Genomic DNA, 9990 nt, shown 5'->3' on the forward strand with positions numbered 1-9990 from the left:
ATATTATTCATCCGTGTGTGTTGTTGTTGTTTTGTTTTTTTTTGCTTTTTTTCCCTGTTAGGTTTTGTTTCTCCTCCCTGGGTAGGGATGGTTAAGGTTTGGGGTTTGATACGATAAGGACATTTCGTTGCATCTTGATCCATTTGATGTAAGTGTATTTCATGCTGTCATGATAAAATGCCAATAAAAAAGATTGGAAATAGAAATCAATAAAGAATGGCTACATGCTTCAGTTCTTCCACAGACCGCCCCGTTTGAATGGTGTGTTAATGTCCACTGTACAGGAGCGGAATGCCTCAGTTCTGCGAGAGGAAATACACAATCTTCTTGCAAAGCGCGCTGTAGAGGTAGACCGCGAGAGTAGCTTCTACAGTTGTTATTTTCTGGTGCCAAAGAAAGATGGCGGACTCTGCCCAATCTTGGACCTGGGACCGCTGAATCGCGCGCTTTCAAAGCACTCGTTCAAAATGATTACGCTGAGACAAATTCTTTTACATATCAGACCGGGAGATTGGTTTATCTCCGTGGATTTAAAGGATGCTTATTTTCACATTCAGGTAGCCCCCCACCTCAGCGACAAGTTCAGACTCCTCGCTCATATTCAGAGCTTAGGGCTGACTGTAAATATGCAAAAGAGCATGCTGATACCGAGCCAGAACATCTCCTTTTTAGGAGTGGAGCTGAACTCAATCAATATGCGAGCGCGTCTGTCTGAGGAGCGCTCACAAAAACTGATCAGCTCTCTCACAGTCTTCAAATTAGGGTGTTCTCCCCCGCTAAAATGCTTTCAGAGGACGCTCGGGCAGATGGCTGCTGCCTCGAGAGTGTTCAATCTAGGGCTCCTACATATGTGACCGCTTCAGCTCTGGTTAAAAAGCCAGGTGCCACAGAACGCATGGCGCACGGGCACCTTGCACATCAAAGTGACACGCGACTGTTTGCATTCGCTGACCCCTTGGCGCAATATAACTCTGTATCGCCGGGGTTTTCGTATTGGCCTAGTGATCAGGAGAAAGAATGTTACAACAGATGCATCGAGCACGGGCTGGGGAGCTGTATGCGATGGCAGACCAGCCTTCAGGACATGGTCAGAAACAGAGAAGTCATGGCACATAAACTGTCTGGAGCTCCATGCTGTACACCTAGCGCTCGAGTGCTTTCTCCCAGACATTCTTCAACGTCACGTTCTCATCAGGACAGATAGCATGACAGTGGTAGCGTTTATAAATCACCAAGGCGGTGTGAACTCGCGACCACTGCTGCAGCTGGCGAGAGACCTCCTTCTGTGGGCAGATCGACACCTCCTCTCCATCCGGGCAGTACATGTCCCCGGACGCCTGAACTACGGTGTGGATTTACTGTCAAGAGGCGGAATAATCCACGGGGAGTGGAGATTACACCCTCTGACAGTCAAAATGACTCACTGCCCGCTGTTTTATTTACTGACACTCTCTCCCCTGGGAGTGGATGCATTAGCTCACAGCTGGCCGAAAGTACGCAAGTATGCCTTTCCTCCAGTGAAACTTCTGCCTCGCGTGCTTTGCAAAATCAGAGAGGAAAAGGAATCTGTTCTGTTTGTGGCACCAAAATGGCCCAATCAGCCGTAGTTCCCACAACTGGTGGACTATCCCCGTGGACTATCCCACTGAAGAGAGACTCTTCTACTCTACCTACTTGTGCCTGATCTTGTGCCTGATGCTCTCACGGGACCCCTGTTCGAGCCCATACAATCAAGACAGCGCTCCTGCTCGCGCTGGCCTCTGTTAAGCGAGTTGGAGACCTACAGGTGCTTTCAGTTGACTACTCATGTATTGAATTCGGGCCAGGTGATTGCAGACTCACCTTGAAGCCTATAAAAGGTTATGTGCCTAAAGTGCTTTCGACTCCATTTAAAGCGCAGGTCATAACACTATCTGCTTTCCGCCCCGAAACACCGACCGGGACGGATCTGCTTAATACACTCCTACTGTGCCCTGTACGTGTGGTGCGTACTTATATTGAGCGTTCTAGACAATTCAGACTCTGGGAGTCTCGTACAAAAGGACTGCCTGTGTCCAAGCAAAGGCTGTCACACGGGATCGCCTACGCAATTGCTTTGGCTTACAGGTCTAAGGGCACGGAATGTCCTATAGGGGTTCGGGCCCACTCAACCCGCGGACTTGCGACCTCGTGGGCCTGGGCAAATGGCATGTCTATTCATAACATTTGTATGGCGGCAGGCTGGTCGTCACCCAGCACTTTCGCAAGGTTTTATAATCCAAGATGAGTCGTCGCTTGCCTCGCATGTGCTGTCAGTGCGAGCAGTGCACACGCCTACTCAGCCTCAGCTATGATCTGAGATGTGTATCAGTGGTTTCGACTAGGTCGTATACACCCTGTATTGACGCGCCACATGTAACACATGATTTCATTGAAATTAAACAATTTAAACTAATCTATATGTGAAAGCGCCGAAGCCGCCGCCATTTCACATTCACGTCTAATGCTTCACTGTTTCAGGAGCTCACACCGGAAGCAGGAGCAGCGCGCGAGTAACACTGAAGCAATGGTTTCAATGTGTCCTATGGTATGACGGAAAAATGTAAAAAATAAAATAAAATAAAAAATAAACTCTAACATTAAGATAAACATTTCTCATGCTATTTGCATCTCTAATAATGAAGATACATTTTTCTCATGTTAAAGTTTTTTTTTTTTTTCTACATTTTTGCTGTGTCACACCATAGGACACAGTCCAATTTTTATTTGTCAACTACCCACAAACATTTCCAGTGTGAATACTCTCACGAGTCTGCAGCTGCAGTGACGCTGTAGTTACGCTGACGGGAAGCTGATGCGAAGCTCACGCCTGTGGTGTGAAACAGGCTTAATACTTTAGCATATCTGACATCCTATAATATAAGCAGCAGTTAAATAGCACACTATTAGTAGTCTATGACTAATGGTGCATCTTGTCACCAGTGTTGTTAGTAACTGTTTGTATCTGTAGTACATTTGTTGAAAGTACCAGCTAAAGCCACATATTATATATTTAAACCTGTCCCTAAAGTTGGGGCCTGGTAAAGTATTTAAATCAATTTTATGCTTAACTATGATAGATAAATAGGGTTAGGGTTAACTGTTTGTCCCTCCAGCAGCAATAAAGACTGAAGAATCAAATGCTTGTCTTATGAGTCTTTTTATAAATGAATCAACAAATTAATTCAGTAACACAAAGTAAATGAAATGTAAAATTACCCCCTTTTTTAATTTGAAATTAATTACATTGTCCAATGAAATCCTTTTCCAGGAATGACAAGAGGAAATACACTAAACCTTTACACTTACAAGTGTTTAACACTCTTAAAGTGAATTTTCTTATAAGACTTTACAACTGAATAACACAAGATTGCATTCTGGTTCAAAACCAAATAAAATACTCAGTACATTTAGCAACTTAACTTAAAGGATTAGTTCACCCAAAAATTCTAATTACCCCATGATTTGCTCACTCTCAAGGCCTGCTAGGTGTATATGACTTTCTTATTTCAGATGAATACAGTCTGAGTTACAGTATATTAAAAAAAATGTCCTTGCACTTCCAAGCTTTATAATGGCAGTGAGCGTGTGTTATTTTTCAATAGTCCAAAAGAAGTCCAATAAAGCACATCCATCCATAATGAAAAGTGTCCCACACAGCTCTGGGGGGTGAATAAAGGTCTCCTGAAGTAAATTTATGCTTTTATTGTAAGAAAAATAGCCATATTTAAAACTTTATAAACAGTAATCTCCAGCTTCTGCTAATTATTGTACGCACGTTCACAATAGAACACCGTTCCGGCAGATGACGTACAGTAGGACGTAGGCGAAGCATAAACTCTGGTCAGAAGTGACGAATGCGGAAGCGCAGACGAGAGACCAAAACAAAACACCAGTCATGAATTAGAAGTACAAAACCAGGGTTTGTCAAGAAAAAGTGGTAACACTTTATTTTGATGGTCCCTTTTGAACATTCTGTTGACACTAAGTAATGTTGCAGCTACATGTCAACAAACTCTCATAAGAGTATTAGTAGACTGTCTGCTTCATATCTACTAACTCCTTATTGTGTTGTTCTCCCAACAGATATTCTACTGACTATAAGTAACTTTGCAAGAACTTGTCAACTTAATCTAACCCTAACCCTACCAGTCAACTAATACACTACTAACACTCTAATGAGAGTTAGTAGAAATGTAGGTGCAACATTACTTATTGTCAATAGAATGTGCTAAAGGGACCATCAAAATAAAGTGAAACCAAAAAAGTTTGAGGAATTTCAATATAAGCCATGAGGAGACTGGTTTTCCTTTGCTAAAAAAAGGAAACTTTGCTTCCTTTGCTGCTGTAAACAAAACTTCTCACAAGACTAGTATATTCTCACTGGACCTTTCGCAACACCTATGCCTCCAAGATTTCTCATTAGAACTCGATCCCCTTCTTCGAGCACTTGATCATGTACTCTCATATCCTAAAGTCTTTTGGTCTTCTGGTGATATTTGTCTACAGCCTCGGAAGCTATTTGGTTGGATCTTTTAGGTCTTTTCTCAGCTTGCTCATACTGCTGGTAATTTTCTGCTCCACCCTCTGATAACAGATCGATTGGGAGTCTTGCTTGAGGACATACCAATTGTGCAAATTCTCCCACTTAAAAAGATGAGAGAGGCCTGCAATTTTCATCATAGGTATACCTCAACTATGAGAGACAAAATGAGAAAAGAAAATCCAGAAAATCACATTGTAGGATTTTTAAAGAATTTATTTGCAAATTATGGTGGAAAATAAGTATTTGGTCAATAACAAAATTTCATCTCAATACTTTGTTATATACCCTTTGTTGGCAATGACAGAGGTCAAACGTTTTTTGTAAGTCTTCACAAGGTTTTCACACACTGTTGCTGGTATTTTGGCCCATTCCTCCATGCAGATCTCTAGAGCAGTAATGTTTTGGGGCTGTCGCTGGGCAACACGGACTCCAAAGATTTTCGATGGGGTTGAGATTTGGAGACTGGCTAGGCCACTCCAGGACCTTGAAATGCTTCTTACGAAGCCACTCCTTCGTTGCCCGGGCGGTGTGTTTGGGATCATTGTCATGCTGAAAGACCCAGCTTTCATCTTCAATGCCCTTGCTGATGGAAGGAGGTTTTCACTCAAAATCTCACGATACATGGCCCCATTCATTCTTTCGTTTACACGGATCAGTCGTCCTGGTCTCTTTGCAGAAAAACAGCCCCAAAGCATGATGTTTCCACCCCCATGCTTCACAGTTGGTATGGTGTTCTTTGGATGCAACTCAGCATTATTTCTCCTCCAAACACGACAAGTTGAGTTTTTACCAAAAAGTTCTATTTTGGTTTCATCTGACCATATGACATTCTCCCAATCCTCTTCTGGATCATCCAAATGCTCTCTAGCAAACTTCAGACAGGCCCGGACATGTACTGGCTTAAGCAGGGGGACACATCTGGCACTGCAGGATTTGAGTCCCTGGCGGCGCAGTGTGTTACTGATGGTAGCCTTTGTTACTTTGGTCCCAGCTCTCTGCAGGTCATTCACTAGGTCCCCCCGTGTGGTTCTGGGATTTTTGCTCACAGTTCTTGTGATCATTTTGACCCCACGGGTGAGATCTTCGTGGAGCCCCAGATCGAGGGAGATTATCAGTGGTCTTGTATGTCTTCCATTTTCTAATAATTGCTCCCACAGTTGACTTCTTCACACCAAGCTGCTTACCTATTGCAGATTCAGTCTTCCCAGCCTGGTGCAGGCCTACAATTGTGTTTCTGGTGTCCTTTGACAGCTCTTTGGTCTTGGCCATGGTGGAGTTTGGAGTTGGACTGTTTGAGGTTGTGGACAGGTGTCTTTTATACTGATAACGAGTTCAAACAGATTCCATTAATACAGGTAACGAGTGGAGGACAGAGGAGCCTCTTAAAGAAGAAGTTACAGGTCTGTGAGAGCCAGAAATCTTGCTTGTTTGTAGGTGACCAAATACTTATTTTACCGAGGAATTTACCGATTAATTCTTTAAAAATCCTACAATGTGATTTTCTGGATTTTTTTTTCTCATTTTGTCTCTCATAGTTGAGGTATACCTATGATGAAAATTACAGGCCTCTCTCATCTTTTTAAGTGGGAGAACTTGCACAATTGGTGGCTGACTAAATACTTTTTTGCCCCACTGTATGGTGAAAGTCCAGTTGCGTTGTTTCTTGCACAATTATTACGACTACTTGACTGACATGCTAGCTCCACTTTTGCTCGATAAGTCCCAAACATCGACAATAAAGTTCGGTTTAATATTTCTGGTTGCGCATCACCCTGGGGATGGTATGTTGTTTGAGTTGTTTGTGACTTGTGAATACCCAAACTCTTCAGCAACTCATGGATTAATTGCTTTCGAAGTCTTGTCCCTGATCTGAGTGTATTCTTGCCGGTAGTCCATAATGAACAAAATACTTTTCACATAACACCTTGGCTACTGTAGCATATTTAGCTCAAAAGGGAAATGTATATAAATAATTACAATTAATTATGATTAATTACAATTATTCTGCCAGTAGAAACTGTAGCAGAATTAAAGTGACATCAACTAATCTGTTCGTCCAGCGAACATTCCGTGTAAGTTCATATCAACTCTAAGAAAGGATATTTTTGTTGCCACAGAAAATACTTCCCTAAGTATTAATGCATTAGAGCATGTAGCAGGTATCGGAATCGTTAAGGGACATACATTTTCAAGGCAGAATCAGAAACTCATGTAATTTGTGCACAAGAGTTTTATTAACTAAACACTAACACACATAACTAATCTAAACAAACAAACATACAATCACTCATACATGGGGAAAGGGCAGATGAGACTTGATGGATGAAACCATCAGGAAAACCAGAGAATGAAGCTATGAAAAGAGTCAGTTAACCACCTGAGTAAAACCATCAGCGCCGTTTATAACGGGGTCTATAGCTTATACTAAACCTCTGTTTCGTGTAGTTAAATGTACGATACTTTCATTGCCTTGGTTGTTGGTGAGTGTCTGGATGCAGTCTCGGATGAAAAGTCTTGATGGTTTCAAGGTTTTGGACTTGCGATCACGTTATTATCGGTCTGAAGAGTGATGAATTCCAAAGGTGTTCTGACTCAATGGTGATTGGGAGTTTCTTCCCAGGTAGAAAATGAAGGAAAGCTAAGAGAGACATCAGCTGAGATCCAGCTGGTGTGCTGGCCAGGAGATCATTCACAGACATATAGGCACCGAGTCCAAATGCTACACTACCATGACAGCTTTCTGGACTTTCATTGGAAAAGCCTGGGCATAGCCATTGTGGTGATCAGTGACTACAAGAATGTTAAAAATTCCTTTGGAATTGGGCTCCAGGGACAAGGGGCCTCATTTATAAAATGTTGCGCAGAATCCTACAATTTCTCGAATATGCGTAAGTGTGATTCATAAAATGAACGTACGTACAGAAAACGCACATACGCGTCTCTTTCAGATGTGAAATCTATGAAATGCAATGATCTTGAACTTGCGCGCAAATGAATGGTTTCAGCTCTCTGCCTTGCAAACGACTCCTAATTAATGTCATTAACATGTAAAAGATCAGAGTCATCGTCCAAATTATTTAATTTAGAACAGCGAGCTGCAAGAACAGCTTACATTTCTAAAAACCTACAGTACTCCGACAATAAAAGGTCTGCTCAGACCCTGACGTGACGCTAAGTCACGTCAAAGACCGTTTTTACAAATATGATTGCTGGCGTGGACACACTCTTAAAATCAAATCTGAGCGTATGCACTAGGGATGTGAAGATTCCCCGATTCGGCAAAAAAAGTTAACGATGCGATGCATCGGTTTAAAAAGTGTGGATCGGCTACAAGTTGGCATTTATCGCGATGCATCTTTTCTAACACATTTGCATCAGTAAAAAACGATTTATTTATATATAATTACTAGTGGATGCGCTACGTTTTTATTGTTTATAAAGTGACCAACATTTTATATGTAGATTGATTTCTCCTCTCGAAACTGTTTCTCAAGCATTCTCTCATCACTGCTGTGCGTGAATATGATGAATCACAACAACACTGCGGAGACTTGAGGAAAAGCGGAGATTAAAGTCCAAAACCTGACTTGAAATAACATAACATAAATCAATCGGGGCTAAAGCGGTTCCTTAAACCGTTCACAGAATCTCACTAATTTGTGCACGCTTATTCTTAATAAGCCCTTGTTGTCGATCATGGATCTAATCGATCCACCATGGCAAACAGTGAATATGTTTGTGCTGTTTAATGCATTTGAGACGTTGTGTTTTCCTCAGTGCATAACTGACATGTCACGACTATATTTTTCATCTGTAAATGTTAGAAAGTCATGTAAATATATCCATTTTGCTGTCAGGAGTGGGCGAGGCACATGCGAGAGAACGAGCGCTGCTGCACGCATGTGCTCTAAACATACGGAGCGTAATAATTCTGAGTCAAATACTGTATGCATTTTGCTAAATTATTCATCGTTGGACATTAAATGTGCCATTTATAGAATTTTAAACCTACATATTGGTATATTTTTATTTTTGTTATCAACTTTTTATAGTTTTTTTTTACACACAACAACCATTAAAAAAAAAAAAAAAAAAAAAACAGACATATAATCAATACAACATCCATTCATGACAAAACACAAAAACAACAACAACAGACATCCTCTATATAATCCAGTACTTTAGAAAAATAACACTACCAACCATCAACAGCGCTCGGCTCGGCCCCATCAATTTGTGCCGCTGATGACATATAGGTATATTTTTATGATAGCATAGCAGTAGTAACTGTAAAGGTACTATTGTAATGGGTAAATATAAGCTGATTCACTCCTAATTACTAAGTTAATGTGTGTATCTTGTAGCAGTTAAAATGTAGTTTTAATTGAGTGATTTTAACTTTTAGTTTGGTGATTTTAATGCTTTAAAGAGCAATGTTAGATTGTAATGTTCTAATGCTATCTGTTCTAAAAGGTACAGCTGCCATAAAACCAGAGAGAAAGAATGCATGGCTAAAGTGTATGAGAGAGTAGTAAAATCATTGCATTCATATATGGTCAGTGTTAGAGGAGCTCAGCTTAGCCTGACAGTTTGCCTGCCCTGGACCAGGTTAGTTTTCCAGCATAAGTTGTCACAGTGACTGAGGTTGATCTTTGTTAAATTTGCTTTATGTAACCACATCATTTGACAGTGAGTCAGACTAACTGAAATAAGCCTGGCCTATTTGGTAAACTTGTTTTATGAAACAGGCCTCGAGGCATTAGAAGTCAGAAGACACATACGTTAATTTATGATTTGCTGTCTGTCTGAACCAAAGAAATAAAAGCAATCATATATTTTTCCATTGCATCGAATCGCATTGCGTTGAATCGAATCGAAATCGGATCGCACTGCATCGTAACAGGAGTGAAATGTATTGCATCGCTAGCTGCTTCATATGTTTCAATCATACGCTAGATTTAATTATATCGCATGGAATTGATCTTACTGATATAGATATCGTACCTCAAAGTGATGATATTACTGATCATTTCCTTGTATCGTGCATGCTGCATATTACCGATATTAACTATATGGCTTCGCGTTATCATCTGGGCAGAACTATTGTTCCAGCCACCAAAGACAGATTCACAAATAACCTGCCTGATTTATCTCAACTGCTCTGTGTACCCATAAATATACGTGAACTAGACGAAATGACTAGCAACATGGGCACTATCTTCTCTAATACATTAGAAGCTGTTGCCCCCCTCAATATGAAAAAGGTTAGAGAAAAACGTACTGCGCCATGGTACAACAGTTATACCCATTCTCTCAAGAAAGAAATTCGTAATCTTGAGCGCAAATGGAGAAAAACTAACTTGGAAGTTTTTAGAATTGCGTGGAAAAACAGTATGTCCAGCTATAGAAAGGCTCTAAAAGCTGCC

The sequence above is a fragment of the Onychostoma macrolepis genome, chromosome 23, assembly GCF_012432095.1.
Source record: "Onychostoma macrolepis isolate SWU-2019 chromosome 23, ASM1243209v1, whole genome shotgun sequence".
NCBI lineage: Eukaryota > Metazoa > Chordata > Actinopteri > Cypriniformes > Cyprinidae > Onychostoma > Onychostoma macrolepis.